Raw genomic sequence first — 15,087 nt, forward strand, 5'->3', positions numbered from 1 at the left:
AGGCGAGGCCTCACCTTTTAATGTTTTAGCTACGTTTGAATAAAGAATCCATTTATCCCTGGATGGTTGCTCCGGAATCTTCCCCATTTTTCATCTGTTTTTGATAAAAAAAATAGCATAAAAGCCATCCCACCGTCGACAGGGAGCCCCTGATCGGGACGGAACCTTCGCTGCCTAATATTAAAAACCTGGTAACCTGAGTTATTTAAATGCACTTTTGCATTTTACTTATTTAGGTACAGCAGGGTTTTTGCTCATTTTGATTCTTGTAGGTTTTGTGCGCTCTATCTCCAATGTGAACATGCATTTATTTGCTGCATGTATACCAACTTAATCCAAGCTCAATATTTGTGTTTTTTCTTTTTCTTTTTGCAGTCTGTGCAAGCCAGGGCGTGGCCTCCACTGCCTCCTGAGCAGGAGTTTAAAGGCTAACCCAGACTGGTGTCCATAGATTGGGACCTGGTCCTTTTGCCTGCCATTATTCACACACTGAGATCAACTCTGACACATGGTAAGGTTTTTAATATTAGCGTAGGACTGTCCCGATCAGGGGCACCTTGTCAACGGTGGAATGACTTTTATGCTATTTTTGATCGAAAACAGTATTACTAAGAACCCTGAGTTATTTAAATGCACTTTTGCTTTTTACTTATTTAGTTACAGCAGTGTTTTGCTAATTTTGTTTCTTGTAGGTTTTGTATGCTTTATGGCCAATGTGAACATGCTTTTATGTGCTGCATGTATACCAACTTAATCCAAGCTCAATTTTTGTGTGTTTTTACTATATATTACTATACTAGTTGGACCACACAGCACATTTTGTGTGGACCAAAAGTCTCTTTTTTCATTGAAATCATCCACTCAAGATGTGCTATGATCCAACTAGTATAACTGTCCATCACATGGTGCATTATTGATAATTTAACATTACTAAAAGTGTGATCTGACCGAAATGATGAATATAAACAATCAAATTAAACAAAGTTGTATTGTTCAACTCTTTTATTGAACAGGTTGAATGAAAATTCACAGTACACAGAGAAAACCTTTGTGCAAAAGTTTCCTTTCACACAAGAACTATGAAAATGAACTTGCTGTCTTCTTTCACCACACACAAGCATTCCGCCAAAAACTCATGGTGCTATACACTCTGACGCCGGTGCTGATAGGGTGCCGGCGTGACATGTCACAACACAGCACAGGAACCCCGTGGAGAGGGAGTGCCAAGACTGTGGGAACGGCACCAGCACGGGTGGCAAATATAAGCTTTATTATTTTATGGGGACCAAGTGAAGGGTATGAGAAGAAGTTTTCCAGGCAGTAAATAACTTCTTTAAGAGGCATTTCCACTGCAAGAAAGTAGTGAACGAGCGTGGTTACAAACGCCCATTTTACAATAATCTTGCCATGTAAACAAGCTGCCGATCACGTGATGAATGAGCAAAACGCTTGTTCAGTGGGTGAAATTATCTTTTTTGCGGTACAAAAGATTGAGCAATCCTATAATTTACTTTGGTCTGCCTGCGTAGCCAGGCATTTAAACTACCGCTGATAATCGGTCATATCATGCCGCCGGTTGGTCCATGTAAACAGACCTTTACTGATAGGAGAGAATGGAGGCAAAAAAAACCCTGAACTCACTGTAATTCGTATGAACACCTTTGTTGTTTCACCATACGTACAATGAGGCATTTAAACTACCGCTGATAATCGGTCATATCATGTCCGTGTAAACGGACCTTTACTGATGGGAGAGAATGAGTAGGGAGGCAAAAAAAAACCTGAACTCACTGTAATTCGTATGAACACCCTTGTTGTTTCACCATACGTACAATGAGGAATCTGTGTTTAAAGTTAGAAAAAAGTACATAAATTTGATGTGATACAACATGAAGAGTATCTGTTTTTTAAATGACACCTTGCCTTGCCAAGTTAAAAGATGTAACATGGCTGTATGTGTTGATATATAATTGTCTGCCTAGGTTGTCAGAAAAGATTGTATATCTTAACAAAAAGTAAATATTGCTGTCATATTTAAAGTTACTTGGGCATTTCAAAGCTATGACAGAGAAGAGCCAGAGGAACAAGTAATGACAAGTGAGAAGGAAGACACAGGGGAATGTCACATCACACAAGCAAGATAATGTCTGATTTGTTGTACGGAAAGGTAAGGTAATGCCATCCACTTATTTTCCACTGCACATCTGAATCATCATTATGTCATGACTATCTTCATTTATTAAGTTTACTTTGTATAAGATGCATGTAAATCATTTAACAGAATACATTTGCCATATAGAGGCTGCTATTTTAGTCATAAAACTATATGTAAAGGCTTCAACACTGGAGGAAATATAACCACAAAGTAATGTGTAAGGGAATTGCACACTGTCTCTGGAAATAAAAATTTGCATATTAGATTTAAACATATCCAAATATACTTTTCTCAATAAGACAGGGGCACTGACCGAGGTGGTTCACAAGGGTATCAAGAGTTATGGTATACTTGGGGACTCTGGTACTGGCTTAAAAAAATAAACCTTTAAAAGGGTTATTCCATAAAAAAAAGAACATTTTAATCAATAGATCTTGGAACAATAATATGTTCCACAATTGTATGTGTTAAAAAAATATGTTCCAGTGCTAACTTTATTTCATAAAATGTGCCCCTGATATGTAAAGTTATTTGGTGTGTAATTATGCAGAGCTATTCCAGTTCATGGTTAGCAAATACCACGCTCCTGGTCAGGGGAGGAAGCATAAGTCACTTATGATAAGTGAGTATACAGACTTGACTTAAGGTACCGTCACACTGAACGATATCGCTAGCGATCCGTGACGTTGCAGCGTCCTGGCTAGCGATATCGTTCAGTTTGACAGGCAGCAGCGATCAGGATACTGCTGTGCCATCGTTGGTCGCTGCAGAAAGTCCAGAACTTTATTTCGTAGCTGGACTCCCTGCAGACATCGCTGAATTGGCGTGTGTGACGCCGATTCAGCAATGTCTTCACTGGTAACCAGGGTAAACATCGGGTTACTAAGCGCAGGGCCGCGCTTAGTAACCCGGTGTTTACCCTGGTTACCAGCGTAAAAGTAAAAAAAAAAAAAACACCACATACTTACCTTCCGCTGTCTGTCCTCCGGCGTTGTGCTTCCCTGCACTGTCAGCGCCGGCCAGCCGGAAAGCAGAGCACAGCGGTGACATCACCGCTGTGCTTTCCGGCCGCTGTGCATACACAGTGCAGAGAAGCACAGCGCCGGAGGACAGACAGCGGAAGGTAAGTATGTAGTGTTTTTTTTTTTTTACTTTTACGCTGGTAACCAGGGTAAACATCGGGTTACTAAGCACGGCCCTGTGCTTAGTAACCCGATGTTTACCATGGTTACCAGGGAACCAGCATCGTTGGTCGCTGGAGAGCTGTCTGTGTGACAGCTCTCCAGCGACCAAACAGCGACGCTGCAGCGATCGGGATCATTGTCTGGATCGCTGCAGCGTCGCTTAGTGTGACGGTACCTTTAGCAGCAGGTTGCAGCTGCTTTCTCAGATAACACATTTCCCTGCCTGTTTTTATCACCGGAAAGAGTATTACTGCCGTGTCTACAGCCTTCTGAGCTCATAATATATCAATTCAGTGTCATAGTACCCCCAGCAACTACAGAGCTTATATGGCACTGACGTGAATTATGACGAGCTCACATGACTGGTGACAAGGCAGAAATACTGATGCCTGAGAAAAAACAGACAGGAAGAAAAATGTGTTCCCTACCACAAAAACATCTGTGAGCCCCCTGCTGTTTCATACAGTGCTGTGAAAATTATTTGGGACAAAGCATTTTTTAAGTAAGTTGGTTACCAGTCAGTGATTCAAGCCAGGTTTAATACGGTATATAATAAATAAATCTTGGTCAACTAGCCAGTGGAAAAAGGTAATTTTCAGAATTAGTATGTAACAGTGCATTAGAACATTTTATTTTTCTGCTTTGTCCCAATTAATTTGCACAGCACTGTATATATGCTAGCTTATCATAAGTGACTCATGCTGTATAATAATAATATAATAATAATATTTATTTTTTATATAGCGCTAACATATTCCGCAGCGCTTTACAGTTTTGCCCACATTATCATCACTGTCCCCGATGGGGCTCACAATCTAGAATCCCTATCAGTATGTCTTTGGACTGTCCAAGTGGTGTGATATGTGCAGACCATGAACAGGAGTAGATCTGCATGATCGGACACCGCAAATAATAAAATATAACAGGCGCACATTTTAGGAGATTACTTCAGCATGGGAAAACATTTTAACACATCCAACTTATGGAACTTATTATGATTCAAACATCTATTAACAGACATCATGTTCAGCTACCTAAGATGTATGGTTACCAAAAAACGGAGGCAGCACACCATTAGTAGTGGAAAAAGCAGGAGCTACTTTTATTAGTCCATCTCAGCAACATTTCGGTTCTGGTAGATGTGAACCTTTTTCAAGCCAAAAAAAAAGGTTCACATCTACCAGAACCGAAACGCTGCTGAGATGGGTTAATAAAAGTAGCTCCTGCTTTTTTCACTACTAATGGTGTGCTGCCTCCGTTTTTTGGATTCCTACATTTGAGGCTTGGTCTATGCCTGGGGGGCTCTGCACCCGACTCTATTTTTCTATTTTCACTGCTCTAATACTTTTTCTATATAAGATGTATGATAGATTCACAAACAGATAATTTTTACATAACTAGATGGTGGCCCGATTCAAACGCATTGGGTATTCTAGAATATGTATGTATGTATGTACGTCGCGCTTAGCACAGCCACGTAGTATATAGCACAGCCACGTAGTATATAACACAGACAGCCACGTAGTATACAGCACAGCCACGTAGTATGTAGCACAGCCACGTAGTATATAGCAGCATACAGCACAGCCAAGTAGTATATAGCAGCCACATAGTATATAGCAGCCACATAGTACAGTCATGGCCAAAAGTATTAGCACCCCTGCAATTCTGTCAGATAATACTCAGTTTCTTCCTGAAAATGATTGCAATCACAAATTCTTTGGTATTATTATCTTCATTTAATTTGTCTTAAATGAAAAAACACAAAAGAGAATGAAGCAAAAAGCAAAACATTGATCATTTCACACAAAACTCCAAAAATGGTCCAGACAAAAGTATTGGCACCCTCAGCCTAATACTTGGTTGCACAACCTTTAGCCAAAATAACTGCGACCAACCGCTTCCGGTAACCATCAATGAGTTTCTTACAATGCTCTGCTGGAATTTTAGACCATTCTTCTTTGGCAAACTGCTCCAAGTCCCTGAGATTTGAAGGGTGCCTTCTCCATACTGCCATTTTTAGATCTCTCCACAGGTGTTCTAAGGGATTCAGGTCTGGACTCATTGCTGGCCACCTTAGAAGTCTCCAGTGCTTTCTCTCAAACCATTTTCTAGTGCTTTTTGAAGGCAGCACAGCAACCCCAAAACATCAGGGAACCTCTGCCATGTTTGACTGTAGGGACCGTGTTCTTTTCTTTGAATGCCTCTTTTTTTCTCCTGTAAACTGTATGTTGATGCCTTTGCCCAAAAAGCTCTACTTTTGTCTCATCTGACCAGAGAACATTCTTCCAAAACGTTTTAGGCTTTTTCAGGTTAGTTTTAGCAAACTCCAGCCTGGCTTTTTTTATGTCTTGGGGTAAGAAGTGGGGTCTTCCTGGGTCTCCTACCATACAGTCCCTTTTCATTCAGACGCCGACGGATAGTACGGGTTGACACTGTTGTACCCTCGGACTGCAGGGCAGTTTGAACTTGTTTGGATGTTAGTCTAGGTTCTTTATCCAACATCCGCACCATCTTGCGTTGAAATCTCTTGTCAAATTTTCTTTTTCATCCACATTTAGAGAGGTTAGCCACAGTGCCATGGACTTTAAAGTTCTTGATGACACTGCGCACGGTGTTATGATCTGGTAATACAGTACCACAATGGACATAGAAGTCAGAGCACATACAGTGACCTGACAATAACCCAAAAACATAGAACGAGCTCTGAGACGTGGGAACTCTGCTGACCGCAATCCCTAATCCTCTCCAACCACACTAGAGGCAGCCGTGGATTGCGCCTAACGCTCCCTATGCAACTCGGCACAGCCTGAGAAACTATCTAGCCTGAAGATAGAAAATAAGCCTACCTTGCCTCAGAGAAATACCCCAAAGGAAAAGGCAGCCCCCACATATAATGACTGAGTAAGATGAAAAGACAAACGTAGAGATGAAATAGATTTAGCAAAGTGAGGCCCGACTTTCTGAACAGAGCGAGGATAGGAAAGGTAACTTTGCGGTCAACACAAAACCCTACAAACAACCACGCAAAGGGGGCAAAAAGACCCTCCGTACCGAACTAACGGCACGGAGGTACACCCTCTGCGTCCCAGAGCTTCCAGCAACCAAGAAAAAACAAATAAGCAAGCTGGAAAGAAAAAAAACAGCAAACAAATAGCAAAAGCGGAACTTAGCTATGCAGAGCAGCAGGCCACAGGAACGATCCAGGAGGAAACAGGTCCAATACTAGAACATTGACTGGAGGCCAGGATCAAAGCACTAGGTGGAGTTAAATAGAGCAGCACCTAACGACTTCACCACATACCTGAGGAAGGAAACTCAGAAGCCGCAGTACCACTCTCCTCCACCAACGGAAGCTCACAGAGAGAATCAGCAGAAGTACCACTTGTGACCACAGGAGGGAGCTCTGCCACAGAATTCACAACAGTACCCGCCCCCCCCTTGAGGAGGGGTCACCGAACCCTCACCAGAGCCCCCAGGACGACCAGGATGAGCCATATGAAAGGCACAAACAAGATCGGGAGCATGGACATCAGAGGCAAAGACCCAGGAATTATCTTCCTGAGCATAACCCTTCCACTTAACCAGATACTGGAGTTTCCGTCTTGAAACACGAGAATCCAAAATCTTCTCCACAATATACTCCAACTCCCCCTCCACCAAAACCGGGGCAGGAGGATCAACAGATGGAACCATAGGTGCCACGTATCTCCGCAACAATGACCTATGGAATACGTTATGAATGGAAAAAGAATCTGGAAGGGTCAGACGAAAAGACACAGGATTAAGAACCTCAGAAATCCTATACGGACCAATGAAACGAAGTTTAAACTTAGGAGAGGAAACCTTCATAGGAATATGACGAGAAGATAACCAAACCAAATCCCCAACACGAAGTCGGGGACCCACACAGCGTCTGCGATTAGCGAAACGTTGAGCCTTCTCCTGGGACTAGGTCAAATTGTCCACTACATGAGTCCAAATCTGCTGCAACCTGTCCACCACAGTACCCACACCAGGACAGTCCGAAGACTCAACCTGCCCTAAAGAGAAAGGAGGATGGAACCCAGAGTTGCAGAAAAACGGCGAAACCAAGGTAGCCGAGCTGGCCCGATTATTAAGGGCGAACTCAGCCAAAGGCAAAAAGGACACCCAGTCATCCTGATCAGCAGAAACAAAGCATCTCAGATATGTTTCCAAGGTCTGATTGGTTCGTTCAGTCTGGCCATTAGTCTGAGGATGGAAAGCCGAGGAAAAAGACAAATCAATGCCCATCCTAGCACAAAAGGCTCGCCAAAACCTCGAAACAAACTGGGAACCTCTGTCAGAAACGATATTCTCTGGAATGCCATGTAAACGAACCACATGCTGGAAGAACAATGGCACCAAATCAGAGGAGGAAGGTAATTTAGACAAGGGTACCAAATGGACCATCTTAGAGAAGCGATCACAAACCACCCAAATGACTGACATTTTTTGAGAGACGGGAAGATCTGAAATAAAATCCATAGAGATATGTGTCCAAGGCCTCTTCGGGACCGGCAAGGGCAAAAGCAACCCACTGGCACGAGAACAGCAGGGCTTAGCCCGAGCACAAATCCCACAGGACTGCACAAAAGAACGCACATCCCGCGACAGAGATGGCCACCAAAAGGATCTAGCCACTAACTCTCTGGTACCAAAGATTCCAGGATGACCAGCCAACACCGAACAATGAACCTCAGAGATAACTTTATTCGTCCACCTATCAGGGACAAACAGTTTCTCCGCTGGGCAACGATCAGGTTTATTAGCCTGAAATTTTTGCAGCACCCGCCGCAAATCAGGGGAGATGGCAGACACAATTACTCCCTCTTTGAGAATACCCGCCGGCTCAGATAAACCCGGAGAGTCGGGCACAAAACTCCTAGACAGAGCATCCGCCTTCACATTTTTAGAGCCCGGAAGGTACGAAATCACAAAATCAAAACGGGCAAAAAACAGCGACCAACGAGCCTGTCTAGGATTCAACCGTTTGGCAGACTCGAGATAAGTCAAGTTCTTATGATCAGTCAAGACCACCACGCGATGCTTAGCTCCTTCAAGCCAATGACGCCACTCCTCGAATGCCCACTTCATGGCCAGCAACTCTCGATTGCCAACATCATAATTTCGCTCAGCAGGCGAAAACTTCCTGGAAAAGAAGGCGCATGTTTTCATCACCGAGCAATCAGAACTTCTCTGCGACAAAACAGCCCCTGCTCCAATCTCAGAAGCATCAACCTCGACCTGGAATGGAAGCGAAACATCTGGTTGACACAACACAGGGGCAGAAGAAAAACGACGCTTCAACTCTTGAAAAGCTTCCACAGCAGCAGAAGACCAATTGACCACATCAGCACCCTTCTTGGTCAAATCGGTCAATGGTTTAGCAATACTAGAAAAATTGCAGATGAAGAGACGATAAAAATTAGCAAAGCCCAGGAACTTTTGCAGACTTTTCAGAGATGTCGGCTGAGTCCAATCATGGATGGCTTGGACCTTAACAGGGTCCATCTCGATAGTAGAAGGGGAAATGATGAACCCCAAAAATGAAACCTTCTGAACACCAAAGAGACACTTTGATCCCTTCACAAACAAAGAATTAGCACGCAGGACCTGAAACACCGTTCTGACCTGCTTCACATGAGACTCCCAATCATCCGAGAAGATCAAAATGTCATCCAAGTACACAATCAGGAATTTATCCAGGTACTCTTGGAAGATGTCATGCATAAAGGACTGAAACACTGATGGAGCATTGGCAAGTCCGAATGGCATTACTAGATACTCAAAATGGCCCTCGGGCGTATTAAATGCAGTTTTCCATTCATCGCCTCGCTTAATACGCACAAGATTATACGCACCACGAAGATCTATCTTGGTGAATCAACTAGCCCCCTTAATCCGAGCAAACAAATCAGATAACAACGGCAAGGGGTACTGAAATTTAACCGTGATCTTATTTAGAAGGCGGTAATCTATACAAGGTCTCAGCGAACCATCCTTCTTGGCCACAAAAAAGAACCCTGCTCCTAATGGCGACGATGACGGGCGAATATGCCCCTTCTCCAAGGACTCCTTCACGTAACTCCGCATAGCGGCGTGCTCAGGCACAGATAAATTAAACAGTCGACCCTTTGGGAATTTACTACCAGGAATCAAATCGATAGCACAATCACAATCCCTATGTGGAGGTAGGGTATCGGACTTGGGCTCATCAAATACATCCCGGTAATCAGACAAGAACTCTGGAACCTCAGAAGGGGTGGATGACGAAATAGACAGAAATGGGACATCACCATGTACCCCCTGACAAGCCCAGCTGGACACAGACATGGATTTCCAATCTAATACTGGATTATGGACTTGTAGCCATGGCAACCCCAACACGACCACATCATGCAGATTATGCAACACCAGAAAGCGAATAACCTCCTGATGTGCAGGAACCATGCACATGGTCAGCTGGGTCCAGTACTAAGGCTTATTCTTGGCCAAAGGCGTAGCATCAATTCCTCTCAATGGAATAGGACACTGCAAGGGCTCCAAGAAAAACCCACAACGCCTAGCATACTCCAAGTCCATCAAATTCAGGGCAGCGCCTGAATCCACAAATGCCATGACAGAATAAGATGACAAAGAGCAGACCAAGGTAACGGACAAAAGAAATTTTGACTGTACCGTACCAATGGTGGCAGACCTAGCGAACCGCTTAGTGCGCTTAGGACAATCAGAGATAGGATGAGTGGAATCACCACAGTAGAAACACAGCCCATTCAGACGTCTGTGTTCTTGCCGTTCAACTCTGGTCAAAGTCCTATCGCACTGCATAGGCTCAGGTTTATGCTCAGATAATACCGCCAAATGGTGCACAGATTTACGCTCACGCAAGCGTCGACCGATCTGAATGGCCAAAGACATAGACTCATTCAGAACAGCAGGCATAGGAAATCCCACCATGACATCTTTAAGGGCTTCAGAGAGACCCTTTCTGAAAATAGCTGCGAGCGCACCTTCATTCCATTGAGTGAGTACGGACCACTTTCTAAATTTCTGACAATATACTTCTATCTCATCCTGACCCTGACACAGAGCCAGCAAATTTTTCTCTGCCTGATCCGCTGAATTAGGTTCATCGTACAGCAATCCGAGCGCCAGGAAAAACGCATCGATATTACTTGATGCAGGATCTCCTGACGCAAGAGAAAATGCCCAGTCCTGAGGGTCGCCACGTAAAAAAGAAATAATGATCCTAACTTGCTGAACTGCGTCACCAGAGGAGCGAGGTTTCAAAGCCAGAAATAGTTTACAATTATTTTTGAAACTCAGAAATTTAGTTCTATCTCCAAAAAACAAATCAGGAATAGGAATTCTTGGTTCTAACATAGAATTCTGAACCACAAAGTCTTGAATATTTTGTACTCTTGCCGTGAGCTGATCCACACATGAAGACAGACCTTTAATGTCCATCGCTACACCTGTGTCCTGAACCACCCAAATGTCTAGGGGAAAAAAAAGGCAAAACACAGTGCAGAGAAAAAAAAATGGTCTCAGAACTTCTTTTTTCCCTCTATTGAGAATCATTAGTACTTTTGGCCTCCAGTACTGTTATGATCTGGTAATTCAGTACCACAATGGACATAGAAGTCAGAGCACATACAGTGACCTGACAATAACCCAAAAACATAGAACGAGCTCTGAGACGTGGGAACTCTGCTGACCGCAATCCCTAATCCTCTCCAACCACACTAGAGGCAGCCGTGGATTGCGCCTAACGCTCCCTATGCAACTCGGCACAGCCTGAGAAACTAGCTAGCCTGAAGATAGAAAATAAGCCTACCTTGCCTCAGAGAAATACCCCAAAGGAAAAGGCAGCCCCCACATATAATGACTGTGAGTAAGATGAAAAGACAAACGTAGAGATGAAATAGATTTAGCAAAGTGAGGCCCGACTTTCTGAACAGAGCGAGGATAGGAAAGGTAACTTTGCGGTCAACACAAAACCCTACAAACAACCACGCAAAGGGGGCAAAAAGACCCTCCGTACCGAACTAACGGCACGGAGGTACACCCTCTGCGTCCCAGAGCTTCCAGCAACCAAAAAAAAACAAATAAGCAAGCTGGAAAGAAAAAAAACAGCAAACAAATAGCAAAAGCGGAACTTAGCTATGCAGAGCAGCAGGCCACAGGAACGATCCAGGAGGAAACAGGTCCAATACTAGAACATTGACTGGAGGCCAGGATCAAAGCACTAGGTGGAGTTAAATAGAGCAGCACCTAACGACTTCACCACATCACCTGAGGAAGGAAACTCAGAAGCCGCAGTACCACTCTCCTCCACCAACAGAAGCTCACAGAGAGAATCAGCAGAAGTACCACTTGTGACCACAGGAGGGAGCTCTGCCACAGAATTCACAACAGCACGGTAGACACAGGAACATTCAGGTCTTTGGAAATGGACTTGTAGCCTTGAGATTGCTCATGCTTCCTCACAATTTGGTTTCTCAAGTCCTCAGACAGTTGTTTGGTCTTCTTTCTTTTCTCCATTCTCAATGTGGTACACACAAGGACACAGGACAGAGGTTGAGTCAACTTTAATCCATGTCAACTGGCTGGAAGTGTGATTTAGTTATTGCCAACACCTGTTAGGTGCCACAGGTAAGTTACAGGTGCTGTTAATTACACAAATTAGAGAAGCATCACAGGATTTTTCGAAAGGTGCCAATACTTTTGTCCACCCCCTTTTTTATGTTTGGTGTGGAATTATATCCAATTTGGCTTTAGGACAATTATTTTTGTATTTTTTCAATTTAAGACAAATTAAATGAAGATAATAATACCAAAGAATTTGTGATTGCAATCATTTTCAGGAAGAAACTGAGTATTATCTGACAGAATTGCAGGGATGTTAATACTTTTGGCCATGACTGTATATAGCACAGCCCACGTAACAGAGACAGCCACGTAATATATAGCACAGCTACGTAGTATATAGCAGCCACGTAGTATATAACACAGCCCACATAACAGAGAACAGCCCACGTAGTATATAGCAGCCAGGCAGTATATAACACAGCCCACGTAATATATAGCACAGCCCACGTAGTATATAACACAGCCCACGTAGTATATAACACAGCGCACGTAGTATATAACACAGGCCACAAAGTATATAACACAGGCCACATAGTATATAGCAGTGTGGGCGCCATATCCCTGTTAAAAAAAAAATTAAAATAAAAAATAGTTATATACTCACCCTCCGGCATCCACCGAAGCTGTCCCGGTGGACGGCGGAAGGTGAGAAAAGCACATTCTTTTATTTTTTAAATTATTTTTAACATTATATATTTTTACTATTGATGCAGCATAGGCAGCATCAGTAGTAAAAAGTTGGTCCGGAATGGGGCGACACACTGGCACTGACTGGAGGGGAGTAGGGAGGGGGCACTGACTGGAGGAGAGTAGGGAGGGGCGAATTTGCGGCCGGACTAAGCCCGTCGCTGATTGATCGCCGCCTACCGGCCACGACCAATCAGCGACGCGGGATTTCCGTTACAGACAAACAGACAGACAGAAAGACAAACAGACGGAAGTACCCCTTAGACGATTATATAGATAGATTAGCAAAAGTACCACATTGTAAATATATTACCAATACCACTGAATCATTTTTGGTTTACACATTTTTGACTGGACATAATAAAGCTTGTTTTTTTTTTTGTTTGTTTGTTTTGTTTTTTTAAGGCTTCTTTCAAACTTCCGTCTTCCAAATCTGCACAGGATCCGTCAAGACATTGAAATGACGGATCCTGTGCAGATTGTGGAAAACGTGTGCACTGGGCCCATCTTTCTGATGGACCCGTCGAGGCTATGTGCACCTGTTCTGTATGTGCCTTCGCAGCGGTTTTCCGCTGCGAAAACGCATAAACAACACAAACCAGGTTAAGAAAAATAAAAAATTGCAGTATTCTCACCTACCGGCGTTCCCGTGCAGCGATGCTCCCGGCAGTTAGCGTTCTTAGTAATACACTGCGAAATCTCGCGAGATTTCGCAATGTACGTATTACTAGGAAGTAACGCTAGCTGCCGGGAGCATCTGTGACGTGGTGCGGGATGCCGGTAGGTGAGAATATTGCGGTTTTTTTTTAAATTATTAATATTTTTAACATTATATCTTGTTACTATTGATGCTGCATAGGCAGCATCAATAGTAAAAAGAGAAAGAGAGCAAGCGAGAGAGAATTCTTCCACGCATGCTCAGTTTGAAAAGGCGGGACCCGTCGCTGGATTCCTGCTTTGCACAGTCAGCGACGCTGTCAGTATCGCTGACAGATTTTCCGACGTGCAGAAAAAATGTTCCTCTGAACGTTGTCTCTGCCCGACGGACCGGTTTTTTTTTATGCAGGATCCAGTGCACGACGGATGAAACGGATGGCCATCCGTCACAATCCGCCACTAATACAAGTCTATGAGAAAATGCAGGAGCCTGCAATTCTTAAAAATCGACAGATTGTGACAGGAGCTGAAAGACGGAAATGTGAAAGAGGCCTAAGGAAAATGTAAAATGGGAAGAAATGAACAATATATAAGTCTGCTAAGCAGGAGCTCCATGGTAAAGACGACTCAAGTTATCTAAAATTATATCAATTAAGTATCAACGAGAGAGTGCAAAGAGCCACAATTTCTCAATTTTGCATATGCTATTTACTTAGGTCAGAATAGTAATCATTACTATTTTAGTACGTTAATTGGAAACCTTTTCCATTTCATTTTTCTTCATTATTTCATTATGAATATAAATTCTAGTAAATGAAGACTGATTTTTCACAAGTCAAGACTGTGTGCAAAGGAAATGAAAGCAACCAAAACTGCATCTCTATTTTAAAAGAAAAATACTTAAACCACAAAGCTAATTGCTTTATAGCACGAGATAAACTGCCCATCATCATATTCCAGAAAGAGGTGTAAAAATACTGCCAAGAACGCTCATGCCATAGTGAGAGTCATCATCTTCTCAAAGATTTACCTTTATGTAGTGCACATCAGTGCGCTGCAGGTACCATATTGTGAATATTAGATCAGTAATAAATTCCACTATCCAACATCACAGACAGGAGTTGCTGATCTAAACGTTGAGGTGGAGACACATTACTGTTAGTGAGGAGAGAGCGAGCGAGCGTGCGTGCTTGGAGAAGGCGTTATCAGGGCACACTCGTGTGCTAATAGATTGTCTTCGGCGTTCCACTATGTTCGAGTCGCCGTGGCTGTTCGACAGCTGCAGCACATGCTGGGATTTCCTGTTTGGGGTTGGTAGGCTATCCCTGCATGTGTTGCGGCTGTCGATCAGCTGCGAGACATACAGGCACAGGGACTCAAACATATTAATCGAGCACGCAGAAGATTATTAGCACACGAGCGTGCCCTGATAACACCTTATCCAAGCATGCTCGCTCATCAATAATTACTATGCAGAGAAGCTTGCCACTAGAAGCACTGGGTGGTTGCTTTCTCCTACTGATCTGCTGGCTTAGGAGCCTGCACTGGGGCTATAGCATAGGTGAACCTGAAGTGTATTTGACACTTAGGCTGTGTTGACACATCAGATACTAAATTCCACGTACATGGAAGTATTCTTCATACGAACAGATCCTAGGAATGTTTTTTCTTTCTATATAGCAGACTCTGGATTAATGCAACTTTACTATATGTATTTAGATTTGTATT

General features: G+C 43.3%; 1 protein-coding gene across 7 annotated transcripts in view; it reads right to left on the reverse strand.

Annotated features, from left to right (window-relative positions):
- Nucleotides 1–15,087, reverse strand: part of CADPS2 (calcium dependent secretion activator 2) — an 854,105-nt gene that overhangs the window by 469,321 nt on the left and 369,697 nt on the right. The gene's annotated exons all lie outside the window — the stretch shown is intronic.

The sequence above is a fragment of the Ranitomeya imitator genome, chromosome 4 (assembly GCF_032444005.1).
Source record: "Ranitomeya imitator isolate aRanImi1 chromosome 4, aRanImi1.pri, whole genome shotgun sequence".
NCBI lineage: Eukaryota > Metazoa > Chordata > Amphibia > Anura > Dendrobatidae > Ranitomeya > Ranitomeya imitator.